Genomic DNA, 18,809 nt, shown 5'->3' with positions numbered 1-18,809 from the left:
TCACCCGAGGTGTACGCCAAGGCTGCGTACTTGCACCAACACTGTTTCTGTTATTCATTAACAGGGTCGTGCAGTACTTTGATGAAACACCTACAGACGCTCCAGCCCTAGGTGGTACAAAGTTTCCCCTCCTCATCTTTGCGGATGATACCCTCATACTTTCTAAGACTCAGAAGGGCCTCCAGATCGCTTTAAATAAGTTTGAGGTATTTTGTCAACATAATGACCTGTCAATGTCACCAAGACAAAATTCATGGTGTTATCCAAAAATAGGTCGCAGACTGGTCATGTTAGCATGAATGGTTATGGGTTAGAGCAGGTAAAAGTTATGACATATCTTGGGGTGGTATTGGAGAATAGTCTTAGTTGGAAACCTCAGCTTGACGTTCTTTCTTTAAAGTTCGCCCAGCTGACAGGATGCCTAATTAAGGAACAGAGATCTTCCATGACCAAAAGGATAGGTCCTGCGTTAAAAATATTTAATGACAAAATAAGTTCAGCGATCATGTACGTTGCGGACTTATGGGCTTCTTCGGACCTTTCCTTATTGGTCAGAGTTCAAAATAAATTTCTTCGAAATCTGGTTGGTCTTCCCCAATCGAGCCCTTTGGAAGCCCCTGTTACTTGACCTAGGCTGTAATTCTATAGACGATGTTGCCCGTTTTAGAACTGTAGCACTGTGGAGGATATGGACAACCCCGGAATTGGCACTTTTTGCAAACGAAATCTCGGATCTCAGATCCATAGTGGGTTCAGGCAACATTGCTTGGTTTAGACAAGTAAGAACCTTACTGGTAAAGATGGATCTAGGTCAGTTGTGGACGTCCCCAGAAAAAAGGGTTTTTCCCTCTAAAAAGGATTTTAAAGCACTTTATTGGGCTACAATAAGACAAGAACTTATCACACAGACAGATTCCACCTCTTTGACTGGTAGATTTTCGGTACATAAGCTTGACCCCTCTTATGAGGATTATTCGGATACCATCACCAAGAGTGGAGATAGAAAATTATATCATCAGTATAGGGTCGGGTCGCTTCCACTGAGGTAATTTACCTCTAAATGGCGTGGTAATCATAACAAGTTTTGCCCATGGTGCAGGGACCAAAAAGAGTCGATAGGCCATGTTTTCTTTGTTTGCCCCGCATATCTAGCCCCCCGGAGAAAATGGTTAAAACCAATTTGTACTAACATGAGAACACGGGTTGGGCTGGAGGCCTTATGCATACTGAGGACAAATACTACAGATCCTGTGGCATTTGCTGTAGAAAAGTTTTTGGGGTGGTCATGGATTATTAGAGCAAAGCACCTGACGGACATCTGATTAATTGTTTTAATTGTTTTATAATTGTGTATATTTTTCTTAGTACGTCTTCCGATTTAATCATGTTTTATGCATGTTATATTACCAGTTTTGTATGACACTTTTAGTAGATTGATTTAGTGATGTACTGTGTCTAGGATTCCATTTTCCGGTGTAAAAAAAACTTTTTAAATGTAACGTTTGACAGTTTAATATGGGTATCTACTGCATTTTGTTTAGTGTAGAGCATTTTATGACTGTCTTTTTAAGATGAAATATTCTGAAATAAAGACGTATGAACTGATATGAGGGTAGTCGATCGTATTGAAAGTGATCATAACCCATTATCTGTGGACTTTGAAATTAGGGCAGAAAAAGTTTAATCTCACTCAGAAGAGGATCTGATAACCCTAGTTTTAATTCCTGCAAATAATATGAGGCGTCTGAAATGGGCAAACCTGTTAGTAAAGCCTGAAGTCCTAGCTATGTTGTCAGTAGATGCAAATAACGCAACATTACATCTGTAGAAACATTTGCTTAATAAGGCATCGTCTGAGGAGGTTATTGGATTTCATGCGGAGTTTTTTGGACAACTTCATACCTATTTCTTTAAGACTGTCAAATATAAGGGTATCAATCATAGGAAGGGAAGTATATGGTATAATAAGGAATGTAAGTAGGCCCGTAGTTCCCTGGGAAAGCAATAAAGGGTGGCGATATGCCTTCAGTTCGGTCTGCTAGGCAGAAATACAAGAAAGCCCAGGAAGTGGCAAAGAAATCCTGGTATGATAACATATGGCAGGAACTCAAAAGGGCCTGTGAAAATAAAAACCAGAAAGTATTTTGGGATGTAGGAAAATGGGGCAGAGATGGCTGACCATGCAGAAACAATTAATTATGTAAGTCAAGACCAATGGGTAAAGCACTTCCAATCACAATATGAGTGCACTATTCATGATGAGGAATGATTTGACCTTTCATACGTTTATTATGATGGTTCTGCCTTTAGTAAAGTAGATTTTGACATTGCACTGGGCACCCTGCAGGGAGGCAAAGCGTCAGGTCCTGACAGAATTCCAGCCAATAATTTTCTTTTCGATACAACTATATGGAGCCGTTATATTTTATTCTTAATGAATGAAATTGTCAAAGGTGTGTCGGTTCCAGAGTCCTGCAAAGGTGCTGTGAATATCCCAATATTTAAAAAGGGGGATAAGTCACATCCAGGGAATTATAGACCCATAGGTTTAATTGATTCCTCTCAAAAGATCATGGGTCGCCTCGTACTAGACTAAATTCAGGATTGGCTTACCGAACAGGACATTCTCTCACCTCTTCAAGCAGGCTTTCGTTCAGGCATAAGTACCATTGACCAGACGTTTCGCTTCACTCTTCTTTACTTGAAAACAGTGGTCCTGGAAAAAGACAGCTTGTTTGCTGCCTTTGTAGATCTAAGGGCAACATTTGACCTCATTTCTTGTGAGAGATTGTGGAGAGTGTTGTATGATTTGAAGATGCCCCATGATCTATTATCCCTTACAGCTAGACTTCACGAGGACACCTATGCAAAAATTAGGTGGGGAAGTCAGGGTCAGGTTACCTCCTCATTCAGAGTGGATAGGGGGGTAAGACAAGGTTGTGTTATGGCCCGAACTTTATTTTCCATTTTTATAAATGGGGTTGCAAAATTCTTGGAAGATGTTCCAACGGACGCACCTATATTGACGGGTGTAAGATTCCCATTTCTTATGTTCGCCAATGATACCCTCCTAATAGCAAAAACTCTGAGCGGCTTACAGCATGCATTAATACTTTTTGAGGAATTTTGCCTTATGTGGGGTCTCGAGATAAATGTCTCAAAAACAAAATATATGACATTTAATCCCCAAAAATACTCAGGAGGAGCAATGCTGCTGAATAAGCGCCCCCTGGAGAAGGTGAAAGACTTCACATACTTAGGCGTGAATATTCAGGATGATATGAACTGGGGTAAGCATCTGGACATGGCCACATTGAAACATCGGTTGCTACAGGGACTTTATTAGCTGAATTTATTGCATCCTTCACTAAACCAGTAAGTCCATCTTTGACCATTTATAACATGAAAGTTGTCAGTGCAGTTTTATACGGGCGCAACTTTGGGGTTTTAATAATCTTTCTAAACTGTCTGTAGCGGAATATAGCTTTCCCGAAAAATTGTGAACCTTCCACAAAGTACCCTGGTATAGCCCTTACTTTACGAACTAGGAAGGAAGGCTTCGGCAGACAGTGCTAGTTTAAACCCCCTGCTGTACTGGCTGAGAATCTGGACAACTCCTGAATTGTCATCTTATGCTGAGGGCTTTAAAGATCTAATAAGTACTGATCGTTTTAAGAAGATTTCTTGGTTACAGCAGGTTAGATCTCTAATATTAAACAATAGTTTGGTGGCCCTATGGGAGAACCCTGAGAACACACGGTTCCCGTCTAGAGAGCAAATGAAGGAAATTTACTGGGGATGGGTGGATGCTAACACTTTTAGGAATAGTGATCCCTCGACATTGATGAGTCAATTCCTTATGGCTAAACCATTGCAAAAATTAGAGGCTTATTGTGATGCTATTACGAAGCCACATGATAGGAAGCTCCTGTTTCAACTGAGAGTGGGCACCTTACCCGTCAAATCGTTTACTGAAAGGTGGGTGGCTGCTGTGGATACCTTTTGCCCCAGTTGCAACCAAAGTCCTAAGTCTCTGGCCCACTTGTTATTTGTGTGCCCGGCCTATATAGTTCCAAGGCGAATATGGCTGGCTCCTATTTGCCGATCCCTGGGCACTAGTAAATGTGATGTGGGTCTGAGATTAATTCACACTGAAACAGGGTTACCACTTCTCATTGCCGTAGCCAAGGTTTAAGGTTGGGCATGGATTATAAGATTCAAAGCAATTATGGCATCATGATAAATGTACATTATGTATAGCATTCCCAAATCCTTTACAAATATGTATATAGATGAGTTTATATATAATTATGGCACCTAAATGAAATATATTGCTTATTGTTCCGTTTTTATTTGCATTAAGAGCCGGGTTTACATGAGTGAATACTGATTATAATACTGTGGCTTTTATAATTTTTTTAATGTTTTGTTTTTATACTGAGAGATATCACTCATTTTATCTGTTTTTACTGACATTTTATGTAATGGATTATGCTTTTATGACAATTTGACTCACTGACTATGTGACAAATGGAAACAGATATGAAGACCAAGTGGCTCGTTTCTGTGCATAAAATTAATTTTCATTAAACAGAGGGCTGGAGAAAAAAGATATAAATTGCCACTTGATGTTTAATTCTTTTTTTTTTTATATTTTATTTATTAATTTTTTACCAGCAGACAGACAGGAGAAAGATACAAAAACAAATACTTAGATTTACATAAACCAAAACAGAAATTTGAGTGACACTACGCAACTGGATCAAGTTGTTTCAAAACACTAGTAAATACCAAGCTGGGGCAAAAGCAAAAAAAATATATACATACCAGAAGAAACCCGCATCTGTATACCTTACAGACCTATTCAATTAGCAACTGGTAACCATAATTTATACCCAAATATTTTCCGCCCTATGCCCTTCATTTTATACAATGAGGATTCAAGATGATATATTGACAATAATTTTGCTTGCCATTTTATAAAATTTGGTGGTTCCATGTCAATCCACTGCAATGTAATGCAAGATCTATATACAGACATACATATAAAAATAAAAGCTTCCTCTACAGGTGACCATTTATACAACATTTTGTCTCCCACACCAAATAAAACCAAATGTGTGGTTAATCTAACACAGATACCCAAACTTTGCGTTATATAAAGCTCCACATCCCCAATGAACTGAGAAAGCTTTGGACAAAGAAAGAATACATGAGCAGCATCAGCAGCATATAAACTACATCGACTACAATTATTCCCCCGTCCAGACTTCCATTTTGCCAATTTACCTGGTGTATAATATACCGACATATAGTGCTGACTTTGTAAAGACCCATTTAATAATGCAGTAGTGGCTATCTCTATGCTTCTTTCCAGGTTAACTCGTTCAATACCCAGCTTATCTTGCCATTTCTCTTCATTTGCACGAAGATCGTCTTCTACCGTTGCAAGAAGCAATTGGTACAGAGAACCCATTTTTTGCCTACTCTTAATTGCTTCGATAATCTCTATTTTTCCTAATGCCATCATGTTTCCTGACAACTTCTGCTCACAAAAACTCCGAAGCTGAAGATATTTAAAAAAATCAGCACGATACAGCTTATATTTCCTCATGAGATAATCAAAAGAGGCAAAACTATTCCCTTGAAACAGATCTCCCAGATCATAACCCCCCCCCGGTCTTTCCATCGTAACATCACTCGATCATTAAAAATTTCTGGAAGAAGGGAGCACATCTGAAGAGTTGTATATAATGTTAACTTACGGGTGATTCCAAATTTTTTCCTAATTATCCTCCATACCGAATAAGCTGTATAGATTATTTTAAATTTGGTCTTCTTATAGTAACTTGGTTCCACAATTCCATTTAAACATTGTTTAGCCTCTTCACCCAAAAGCATCTCGTAAATAGATGGGGCAGAGAAATCTTCAGTAGGATCAGCTGATAAGACCAGCACCCCATATGCTGTAATAACGCTATCCAATGATAGAACTGGAAATTGGGGATGCCCCAGCTTCCTCTGTCTCTAGATAATGTACATTTTCTAAAAGATCTCCGGGCCCGGTGATACCCCCATAAAAATCTCGAACACATTCTATCTATTTGGGCGAAATAATGGGAAGATATTAAAAAGGGAATAGCCCGAAATATATACAGAAATTTAGGGAAAATAAGCATTTTCAATACGTTGCTACGCCCAGCAAGTGAGAGTTTTAAATTATCTAATCTCTCTAATGTTTTATTGGAGGCAGCTATTATAGGATCCAGATTAGCGGGAATAATATTTTCAACATTAGCCATAAGTTTTATACCCAAGTATGTCGCCTCATTTTCAAATTTAATATTTCCTGGTCTGCCAGTTTCTGAATGAATAAATTGAGTCTTTGCTACATTTAGTTTATAGCCGGATAGCCGGCCGAATGCCTCTGCAGCCTCTATAATATTTGGTAATGCACTGGCAATATCAGATGATACCATGGCGATATCGTCTGCATATGCACAGACTTTAAACTCCCTATTTTGAATCTGAACAGGTTTAATAGCCCAGTTTTTCTCTAATGTTAAAATAAAAGGATCAATATATAGGGCAAAAAGAAGGGGTGAACAGGGGCACCCCTGTCTCGTCTCCCTTTCTATCAGCACCTTCCCTGATAATTTTCCTGCAATCCGAATAAATGTTACTGGCTCTTTATATAACACTTTATTTGCTCTAATAAAGGCCTCAGGAAACTTCTTCCTCGTCAAAACTTGCCATAAAAAACTCCACGAGACCCTGTCGAACGCTTTTTCAGCGTCCAACAGGGCCACGCCAACCAGAGAATTCTTCCCCTGTGCCCAGTCCAACATTGAAATAATCCGCCTTATATGGTCAGTAGTTTCCCTATGTTGTATAAAGCCATGTTGCCTTAACGAAACCAAGCCCGGCATCATGTCATTCATCCTATTGGCTATCAACTTCGAATAGATTTTACTATCCAAATTTAGTGAGGATATTGGTCTATAAGACCCCATTTCGGTATCTTTTTTGCCCTTCTTTTTAAACACCACTATCGTGGCATTAGCCCAGGACTGGGGAGCATTCCCCAGAAAGGCTTCCTGGCAAACTTCAACCAATTCCTCTCTCAGCCTATCCCTATACAACCGATAGAATTCTAAGGGGATGTTATCTGGACCCATTGCTTTCCCCTGGGTGAGTCCTAATATTGCCATCTCTATCTCCCCCCATTCTGGTGGCTCCTGTAAAATAGATTTGTGCGTTTCGGACAGTGTTACTGGGATTACCTCGTTTAGATACTCGCCCAGAGCAGCCTCCCCAATATCATCTGTATATAGATCCTGATAAAAACCTTGGAAGGCAGTCAGAACACCTCCCTTGGTCTCTTGTAGCACCCCCTGCAGATCTATTACTTTGGGAATGTCATTAAAGGCGGCTTTTTCCCTAACCCTTTTGGCCAGTACTCTACCCGTTTTCTCACCATACTCATATACTTCTTCTTTATATTGAACATATTGTGCCGCTATGTTGTCGGCTATATTCGCTTAAGCCCTAGATCTTAAGATAGTAAGTTCCTTCTGAATCAAGTTAAATATATCTGCCTCGACGCCAACCCTTAGCGCCTCTGCCAGTTTCTTCTCGGCCCTTAGCGTCTGATCAAAATCCTGCCGGTGTTTAAGCAGGTTCATTATACGCTTGAAATTGGAAAAGCTTTGGGCTTCTCACCGGACCACTGATTTAAATGCGTCCCAGACTGTCACTATAGAGGCGGTACCTTTGTTGAACTCAAAATATTCCTGTATTTTTTTATCCATAAACTGGCAATATTCTCCGTCGCTCAACAATTTTCTATGAAACGACCACTGCAGAGGCTCTGCCCTCTCTTCCTGCTCTAAATCCAGCTCCAGTATCACCGGGTTGTGATCAGAGACCAACTTGGGGTGAATCTCAATTTTAGCACTTGCCATAAATGAAATTGTAGTAAAGAAATAGTCTAAGCGTACAAATTTAGCGTGAGGTGCAGAATAGAATGTAAACCCGTCGTCTTCTGGAGGCTTTAAGTTCCAGACATCATATAAACCATGATCCATAATCAAAGCTTGAAGTGCCTTAAAGCCCACCCTCTTTCTTCCATTGTAGACATAGTTGGATCTAACATCCACAGCTGCTTCTAAGTTTATATTCATGTCCCCACACAGTACCATAGGCAGAGCCCATTGTGGTAATTCTAAATAAAAAAAATTAAATAGCTCAGCGTCATCCAGATTTGGTCCGTAAAGGTTACACAATGTAAGCTGCAATTGTCCCAGTTTAAGAACTGAAATGGCCCAGCGGCCCCATTTGTCAGCCGCAACTTTAAGGCTAGCTCCAACCCCCCTTCTTTTAAGAATTGCAACTCCTCTTTCACGTCCGTTTGTTTGGAGCAGACTACCAGCTCCATGCCCATTGTTTTTAGGTACCCTCTATTATCCCACAGCACATGTGTTTCTTGCAGACACAATATATCAACCTGTAATATCTGCACTAATTTTGCCAGAACCTGTCGTTTCTTGAGGTCATTAAGGCCACAGATATTTAAGGAACAGATCTTAATTTTTCTAAGCGAAGCCATTTTTATACCCTACATCTGTTTCCACTATGAACTGGCTCCTTTTGCAATTGGTAGAGAAAACAAAGTAAAATTTGGCATCTCCATGTACTTCTTTTATAAACATGTCTAACATTGCTTCTCGTTGCTTAGTATCCTTCAGCGTCAACTCCCTCCTGTCTGCTACTGTTTTTCTACCCTCCCCACCACCAGAACCCCGTGACCCCCCCTGCCCCCCTAGCTACCCCCTTTCCACCCTCTCCCACCGCTCCTACCCTTCCTATGAGGCCCAGGGACCATAAGTCCCTGTTTTATATGGAATGCCGTACTCCTCCCCCTAGCCCCAAAGCCAAAAGTACATACAAACTAATTTCACAGCCACTGGAGAGACAAAAAATAAGAGAGAACGAAAAACCCCTTACTAATCCCAAAGTTATTCAGCGTAAATTATTAAACACAAGGCCCACCCCATAGAAAAAGAAAGAAAAAACAGAAAGTCATGCCAAGGGGCGATTATCCCAACTAGAGTGGTTACATCTCAGTCCTTATCACTCCACTGTATCCAAAAATTATTTGGCCTGTATTTCAGACCAAAAGAATTTCACCTGACCCTTAAACATAACCTTCAATTTTGCTGGATTATGTAAATACACCATTACCCCCTTTTTCTGAAAATCCGGGATCAATTGACGTAGGTACCATCGTTTTGAGACAGTGGCCTGACAAAAGTCAGGTCTAACAAAAAAACTGCACTCCTTGGCTAATGCTTTCTTGTCTGGTCGCGCCAGAGCAAAGATACCTGTAAATGGGATCAGATGGGCCCTTTGAATTTCCTTAGACCAGTCCCAAACAGTCAGTTCAGGAAATGCTTCTTCCAGCAGTTCTGCAATGAACTTGCGCACATCGAAGCCCTCCTTTTTCTCAGGGACCCCCAAAAAACGTAGATTGTTCCTACGAGCGTGATTTTCCAGCTCTGACAGCTTGTAACTCAGATCATGCCGATGAGCCTTAATGGACCCCAGCTCGTTTTTTTGTACTGCAACTTGATCTTCCAGAGCTGAAATTCTAGCCTCTGCTTCCGTAACTCTATCGGCTGTTTTGGTCCCAATTTTAATGGCCCGTCTCACAGCATTTTTAACCTTGCTACATGTAGCCTGCATTCGAGCGTTCTCCACTTTACTCTCGCTTCTGTGACTCATCATAGTCTCATATATAGTGGCCAAGGTAATCTCCTGCGGAGGTCCTAATACGGGCAAAGATACTACTGCTTGTGTATGAATGCCAGATTCCTCCCTTTCACTCCCGGTTATTGTTGGGGCTTCTGCACCCTTCATATTCTCCACAGGGGAAGCAGCATTTCCTTGCCTAGACCTTTTTTTCTTCCGCCTTTTGACAATAGTGGCCGTAGAATTAGGAGAGTTCACACTATGTCTTGAATCGTCTCCAGAGCAACTCCCTTCACTGTAGACCTCACAATTTTGGCTAACATTTGACCCCTCATCCTGAGAAGCCTCATATAATGAATAAAAGTTCTCGCCAGATTCATATGCCACTGCACCACCCTGTGCTTGGTCGCTTAGAGCTAGTGAGTCCATTTCAATGATTAAATTATCCTGGCTACCCCTTGTAAACTCATCTGTGCGCGCCAAGACTCCATCTCCCAAAATGCAGCTGTCAGGTACACACTCGCTCCAATTAGAGCAGGATTGCTCCAAGTCTGTATTTAAAGCTGTGGATTGTACTATCTCCTTGAATATTTCCTCTATGGGCGCCTTTGTACACAACTGAGCACTGGAAGGCAACTCTGTTACTAGTCTGCTTTCATTAGCTCCCTAGGGAAGTCAGGTCGGAGATACAATGTTGCATGCATTCTGTCGCTCAAACATAGCAGGGAGAGTCTGGGTTCCTTGCTTAACTACACGCGGCGCAAGCCCCGCTTTCCCCCGGCTGTCCCCATCCTTTTTAGGGTTCGATTTCGTAATATCATTAGGTTCTGTATTCTCAAAAACAGTCTCACCCGCCTCAGCAGAGTCCAGAGGTGTAGTTCCAGCCGGGTTCTCGGAGGCTGCTCCCGCCAGTTGATCTTTACTCTTCCCGCTTCGAGTAGTAACCTTCGGGGTCTCACTCGGCTTCCCAGGACCCTTCAGAGGCATTTTTTTCTTTTTTGCGATTCCTCTTCGTCCAGGAATAACCCCAAAGCGGTGACAGAGCGAAAATACGGAAAGCCGCCAGAAAGCGGCTTTACCCTGTGTTAGGAACAGGGGTCCAAACATTAGCGTTCCCTCCGCCACAAACTGGGACTGCCGAATGCCGTTCATGCACGCTGCACTCCGGGATCAGTTCACGCCCTCCGTCGCTACCAAGTCGGGGCAGGTCCAGGACGCACCTTCGCTGCCTCGCGGAAAACCACCGGGCAACACAGCGGTATGTGCTTCAATCTATTCTCTCCCGCATCAGATCAAAGCATTTCTTTTTCGGGTGAAAGGAACAGCTACGCTCCACTCCAGTGACTCCGCTGTAAACAAAAAGGCTAGGAGAGAGGAAAGAGCTGCTCACACAGCCCACGCCACGGCCGCCATCTTTCCTCGTTGTTTAATTCCTTGGATACATGGGATGAAATTAGACAGTTAATTAGAAAAAAGGGGACCCCTATAAGTAATCGTAGCACCTGCTATACATAGGGAACAAACAGAGTTAAGAAAAGTCTATAGCTAAGTGACACATCCCAATTGTACTTCAGTTAATACAGTCTAGATGTATGATTGAAGATAGAAAGTCCAACTGTATAATGATAGTCTCCAAACACTGAAAACTTCTGTTATGATTTTATTAGTATATATTATTCATATCAATCAATTTTTTGGGAGAAATTACATATTTTATATTCTCTTTTGTTTTTGTTTTTTTAGGATTATATTTCAATATAACAAATAGTCAATTAAAACCATATTAGAAAAAGGACAAAACCAATAGACATAAAGCTGAATGCATTGTTGAAGGCAAAGCGGTAGATGTCACACAACGCGCGTTTCGGCTCTTGAGCCTTCCTCAGGTTACCGTCTACTGCTAGAATAAAAGCGAACTCAGATCTGGTTGTTAGCTCAGATGTAATTGGTGCATCTTTATTGAAACTCTGTTATCTTGAGGAAAAAGTGGATGCCATAAAACTAGTTGATGGATAACGGTGATGGCTAGAAGTCACTAGTGTGGATCCTGTTCGTTTTATACAGTGTTTTTAGTACTCAATATAGTGTAGGTATGAACTGTTTAAGGTTCTATACCTTGATTGTAGGTTTATAGTAAACGACGATAATGATGATACACGATAAAATCAGCAAACAAGACCAGTCAAATTCTGGTTTTATATAGAAAATCGATTTCCAGGAGTAAGGATCTGTCTAACTGATGACATTCATGTAGTCATATCTGTGGTGAAACGCTGATAATATTCAACTCCCGGTATTTGCACAAATTGGCCGTCTGTTCGTTAGATCGCTCAAAGTTATCCTTTGAGCGATCTAACGAACAGACGGCCAAAAAATCCCAAAAAATTGATTGATATGAATAATATATACTAATAAAATCATAACAGAAGTTTTCAGTGTTTGGAGACTATCATTATACAGTTGGACATTCTATCTTCAATCATACATCTAGACTGTATTAACTGAAGTACAATTGGGATGTGTCACTTAGCTATGAAATTAGACAGTTACAGGAATAATCAATTGAAGAAGAAAAAGAAATTTGGATAAAACCAGGTTGTGAAAAGAGAGTAGAAGATGAAGTGTGGGTATATGTTGATGGGAGGCCAGTAATGCCAGATTGTTTACTTTCTCAGATGGCAAGGATGTACCATGGAATTGCACATGTTGAAAGAGATGCTATGATCAGACTATTCAAGCAGTCATGGTATAATCCAAAATTCAGGGTCATTGCAGTGAGTCTATGCCAGAGGTCTATAGTCTACCAGCAGCAAAATGCAGGTAGAACGACAGTTGTTTGTTGGGGTTGAAATGGAAAAGCAGCAGGACATTTTACCAGGCTACAGCTAGACTTTATCAAAATTCCCCCTAGTAATGGACTGAAATATGTGTTGGTTGTTGTTTCTTTGTTTTCTTATTGGGTAGAAGAGGCTTATCCAACCAGAAGGAATGACAGCCTGACTGTTGCTATATTGCTTCTGAGAGAGATAATTCCTAGGTTTGGATTTCCAGTCTTTCTAGAAACAGATAGAGGAACACATTTTAACAATGAAATAATTTAGATGATTTGTGCAGCATTACAAATTGAACAAGACTTGCATTGTGCTTATCGATCTGAAGCATCTGGAGTGGTCAAGCAGATTAATTGCACTATTAAGTCTAGACTGTCAATGTGTGTGCGTCTACAATACTGAAATGGCTGGACGCTTTGCCCCTGATATTAATGAGTCTTAGAAGTATTCTTAATAAAAAGACTGGATTGAGTCCCCATAAAATTCTGATGGGGTTGTGCCAGCAACCAAATTGAAGAATATTACTGATGATCTAGTGCTTGATTATTGCAAAGGATTGGCTGATCTTGTGCGTTCTGTGTCTCATCAAGTTGGAGAAATTGCAACCACAACACAGCCAAATGTGCACATGATTTCAGTCCAGGCGAGTGGGTTCTGGTGAAAAAGCACATGAGGTAGTTGTGTTTAGAACCCAGATGGCATGGACCATACCAGATTATTTTGGTAACAAAAACAGCAATGAAGTGTGGTGTCTTGTCTAATTGGATTCATGCAAGTCATACATGAAGAGTCCCAAGTCCACTTGAAAGAAAAGAAGAAGAGCAGCAGCTGGTAGAGAAAAGAAAAGAACCAGAAGCTGAAGGTCGTGAAGCTATAGAATCTAGTGAAACAGAATCTGAAAAGACTGAACATGAAGAAGAACCAAGCACAACTCAAATAAAGTGGGCACCAGCTACTGGGTCTCAAGAGACTGCTGATGAGAAAGAAAAGGAAAAGTGACTGATGAAAATTAAGAGCAAGTACAACAAACAAAATAACTTAATAAAATAACTTGACAATGAAGGTAAAGAAGCAGTTCAAATTAAGAAAGCAAGAAAAGGTGATGAGTGGCCATAGGGGGTGAAAAGACTGAAGTACACCCTGGATAAGAAAAGGCCAGATCAAATAAATGAAATATTGAGTCGAACGGAACAAAGAGTTTCAGAAGAAGAATTGGTATGAAAAACAAAAAGAATAAGAACTCTGTGTAAGAAATACACAGCTCCAGAATGGACATATGTGGTGTTGGAAGAGATTGAAAACACAAATGAAAGAGAAGAAGAAGCTGGTACTGATTAAAGTGATGAAAGCAAATCAAAACCACCTTAAAAGAAACTGTGAAAATTAAGGTGCAAAAAGTTCAATGAACATTATTTTGAAAGTTCCAAAGGATTGGAAGATGGAGAAGATATAACAAAATAAAATAAAAAGAGGGGGTAAAGAAAAGAGGCTGAAAGTGTAAGGATACTCTTCTCTAGATGGTTTTGGATACGTTTTTCAAAATATTTTTTTAATTTGTCAAGTTTTTAGATATTTAGGGTATATTATATATTATCTATAATAGCAAAGGGAACAGAGACTGGATTCCAAAACCATAGTTTTAAACACAGATGTATTAATGCTTGCTTATGGAGTGCCTTATTACTAATGTTGGTGTGGTAACACTGATTATTGTTGTGCCTGTCTTAATGGTGACTAATCATAAAAATAATACTAATGATGTGGGAAGTGAGAGAATAGATTCTTTTACTTAAGAAGATTCAAATACTAACATAAAAAAGATAGAAGATGATAGTATTTATCATCAGGATAAATCAATTAATGATTTTTCGTTAAATGTCTATTAAATTGTTGTATGAATGTGTTAACACAATAAATGCAAGAGATTGTTATGTGTGTATGCAATTACCATTGACTGTCTCAGAGTGGGTGACATATCATCACCTACCTTTAACTTATGGTGTGTCATGTAGTGTGTTAACAAGTCTATTCTATGAGAGGGAAGGATTAGAGTATTATTACTCTAATTTTGATTTAATATTTTCTGAAATAACTGTTAGAAGTCATTTAATATTTGTTTATGGACCTGTTCATGTGGCATACATGGGTGATGTCTTTATTAGTAACAAACCAATAGACACAATAGATGCACATAGAAAAAATGAACATGTAAACTACGACATGAAGAAATAGAATGTATGAATATGGTAGAGGATAGAAGACGAGAATTCAAAAAGAAAGCTGCTAAGCAAATGTCTCATGTACCTCCACGCTTTCAGAGAGGGTGATTATAAAAAGGGTGAGACTCACGCTGCCATGACTCTAGATTTTCAACATAGAGAAAAGCTTGTGTGGTTAGAGAAAAGACTGAAATTAATGGCTTCTTCATTGGTTCTAGTGAGTGTGAGCTTATTTTCTTGATAAAAGGAAGTTGGGGATTCAAAGGAAGAACTAATCCTCTTTTCCCAAGAACTTATTATGTGTGTGATAAGAAGGCCTATTATAGGTTACCTACAACTTGGTATGGATGTTGTTATTTAGGCATAGTGTTTCTAAAAGTGTACCATGTAGATAGGAATAATAGAGTTAATGAAATTAAACAGGGATTAACACATAATAAGAGAGGAACAAGTTATTCGGAAATAATAGGGGATGTTTTTGGAGCACTGATACCTTCAGTTGGAGTTATTCTGAATTCACATAAAATTAGAAAACTGTCCACAGTGGTTGATCGTTTATCAACAGATACTGCTGGTGGGTTCTTGATGATTGATACTGAAATGGTTGCTGTTAGATCTATGGTTTTGCAAAATCGACTTGCCCTTGATATACTATTGACAAAAGAGGGTGGAGTCTGTAGCATGTTGAAAATACAACAATCCTGTACTTATATCCCTGAAAAGAGTAAAAATCTTCAGGGGTATATTAAAAATATTACACGACTTCATGAAGATTTGACTGAATCAAAGGTTGACGGTGCATGGGAGAAACTTGGTAAGAGTTTTTCCTCAGTGGGAAATTGTTTTTCTATTTTAGGGAATAGTTTACTAGGAAAAATATTAATACCTATTACTTCAGTAGTTGTAGTAATATTAATGATTATTTTGATTTATAAATGTTGCACATGCAAATGTAGAAAGGAATAGGTGTCAGATCTTAAACGTAAAGCTAGAAAGAGAAAGAGAGAAGAGTTAGAATTAGAGGACATGAAAGGAAATTACTTTGAGATTATGAACGATTTAGACGGAAGTATGATAAAGTAGGAAAGGAGTACAGTATATTAGATAAGTGGCAAATTGTATTTGTTGGGTATTTTTATGATGGCTCAATAACACCATCAAAGGGGGATTGATGGAGCAGGGGTTTGAGAAAATAAATCCTGCTCAGACTGAACCCTCAGTAACATGTATCAACAGTGTGCTGTGAAAATATTATTTAAAATGTTAAAATAAGGGGAATTGTTTTTGCGCATGTGTGAACTAATGCGTATTCTAATGCATAAAAACTTGGCCAATAAATGCTTTGATTAAAAGACTAATGCTGCTTATGTGCATGATAATAATAATTTATAGGAATAATACGGGTTGTGATTGGGTTAGTGCAATGCTGGGATGGTGCGCATTGAAAATTACATTTCATGGAAAATACTAAATGTTTGTGTTTTGTTCTCTGTAGAAAAGCAAGCATGGGCCTACACTTCTGCATGCCAGTTTGAGGGTTAATATTTGCTAAAGAAAATAAATGAATAAAAATGGGCTTTGAATGAGAAAAGAGAACACACAGGCATGAAAAATGACCTTCATGGTGTGCTGACTGACTGCCAAACTTTGGATATCAGTGGAAGCGAACAACTTCTTTCACAAGATGGCAGGAGCACACAATGGAAGTGCAGATATTCGCAACATGTGATAAACTGCAGGAAATATTTACTATGATTGTGTTCAAAACTGTTTCCGGGGAAGAATCTTTCATAATGCTAAATGTACAAGGCAATGGAACATATAATGTACTGGTCATGATGAGAGTGGTGTGACAGATCACCCCCATTATTAGCCAATAAGAAACTGATTTTGTGCTCATATTGAAACATATGTGGGCTGGACATTTTGGTATTAGCGTACAATTGAATGTTCCCGGGGGGTGTTGTTTGTAGGCTCTGTTGGTGTTTAGCTAGCAGGAGATCGTCATTGTTGTTGGTTCGCTGTTTCTAGATAGAGGCCTACCTGTTTTCCTGATTCCTGAATTAATCATTGCCACTCAACTCTTCTCGAGGATCTTGCTGCCCTTTTTGGCCAGAGGGTAGATTTCCCTGAATCTTGTTTGGGTTAGTATAGATACATTTCTAAATTTGCATAATCATTTTGCAAATGTATGTTATCTCTGAAACGTTTCTCTCTTCTCCTATCCACTCCTTCAATGCACTGTTTATTGACATGAGTTTGATGTAATTCATTGCTAACTATTTTCTCTCTGTGAAAATCTATGTTTTTGCATTTTTATGACCGTACTTAATGAGCATTAATTTCACATTATTTACGATAAACATTATAAATTATACATATTGTGTCTGTTATTATTTAGTACAATAGAATGAGTATATAATTATTACCATCAACATTTTCACTTTAGATCCATCGCCACATTTCTATGAAGAGAAATGCAGGTTCTGTAGAATTCTTTGGTATGTTAGGTATAAACTTGCATCACACTGAACCCCAGCATAAAGGGATTAATTGGGTAGTGTAGATGGGCCTATGTTTATGAAAGAATTATAGGTCCCTGATCGCTGGATCAACATGAACACCAGATTCATCACGAGAGGGATTGAATCAAACACGCTATCAAAAAAGAGAAAGAGAATTACCAAAATGCAGAGATTAGATACTCTGAACAGACAGTAAAGAAACAAGAAAAATTGGAGAAACTACATTTGCTCACAGAGTATTCTAATAGTACTAATATACTAGTGAGAAGCATGAAAAAAACAGTGGCATATATGATATGCAGATAAGACTGTTGAGGAATTCACCTCCCCAAGCTGGACATTACCTTTTGCAAAGGGAGATGTCTTAAGAATATATGGAGCCCCAGCTACCCAGTATAAAGTACCAGAGACACAGGATAAAGGAAAACACACAAGGTTTCCATAAAGGTGGCGGTTGCGGATAATGTAAATGGGCTAATGACAAGAAAAAAGAGGTTGAAGGCAATCACACTCAGACATTTGAAATCAGATCAAATATAATTGCAGCACAATTTTGTGATGTGTGCGATAGAATGCAAGTTCAAACGTAGATATGTGAGAAGCATTATCAGACCTCTTAAAGAGACAATTAGTGAACACAAGAGGACAGTGATACACAATGACATGAGATATCCCATAGCCGCACACATTGCGACATATGAGGTGCAAGACAGCACAGATCATTTGAATTTTATGGTATGTAGCAGGTGCCTACCTGAAGGAGAAAGGAGGCTATGTGAATATTACGCTTGAGATGTGTTGAAATCTGTCTCAATACAGATCATGAGCTCCAATACTTCATGGGAGAATGAAAAATGTATACATCAACAGTATCAACTTCATTTGTTTTATTTTTTCATAGTCTCATTATGGAATTTCAACAGTCACATTCCTCGATAGGGTGCTTGAAATGTGTATATTCACATCGCTGAACGGAATTGCACCAAATTTGGCAAAGAAGTACACCTTGGTTGAGAGTTGTGCCCTTTGCTTAACTGGTGTAAATCCGTTCAGTAGTTCCTGAGAAAATCACAATTAAAATCACATATATATCTATAGCCGTGGTAGATCCGCGCATCCTCACGATCACGAGCTGCATGCTAATTGGTTGTCAACTGTCTGCCAACACTCCAAACCAGGAAGTGTTGGCAGCCATTGTGTACCTCGGTAGAAGCGAGGCTGAAGAAATCAGTTGAACAAGTGTGTAAAATGTATAAAGGGGGTTAGGGTAGAAATATCCTGACCCTCTAGATATGCTTTGAAGGTGGCACAAGGATCCCCCCAAGATTTTTTTTTAAACAGAAAAATCCATGTAGGGTGCGTGGATCCTGCTGTAAAAAAAAATAATAAAATGAAGCACTGGCCTAATAATTAGCCCCCAGGGGGTCTAAATCCCTGGGGAAAAATATTAAATTTTGGGGGGCCCGGAGGGACCCTTAGCCCCA

This window comes from Lissotriton helveticus, chromosome 6, assembly GCF_964261635.1.
Source record: "Lissotriton helveticus chromosome 6, aLisHel1.1, whole genome shotgun sequence".
In the NCBI taxonomy this organism is placed as follows: Eukaryota; Metazoa; Chordata; class Amphibia; order Caudata; family Salamandridae; genus Lissotriton; species Lissotriton helveticus.
This window is presented reverse-complemented; position numbering follows the sequence as displayed.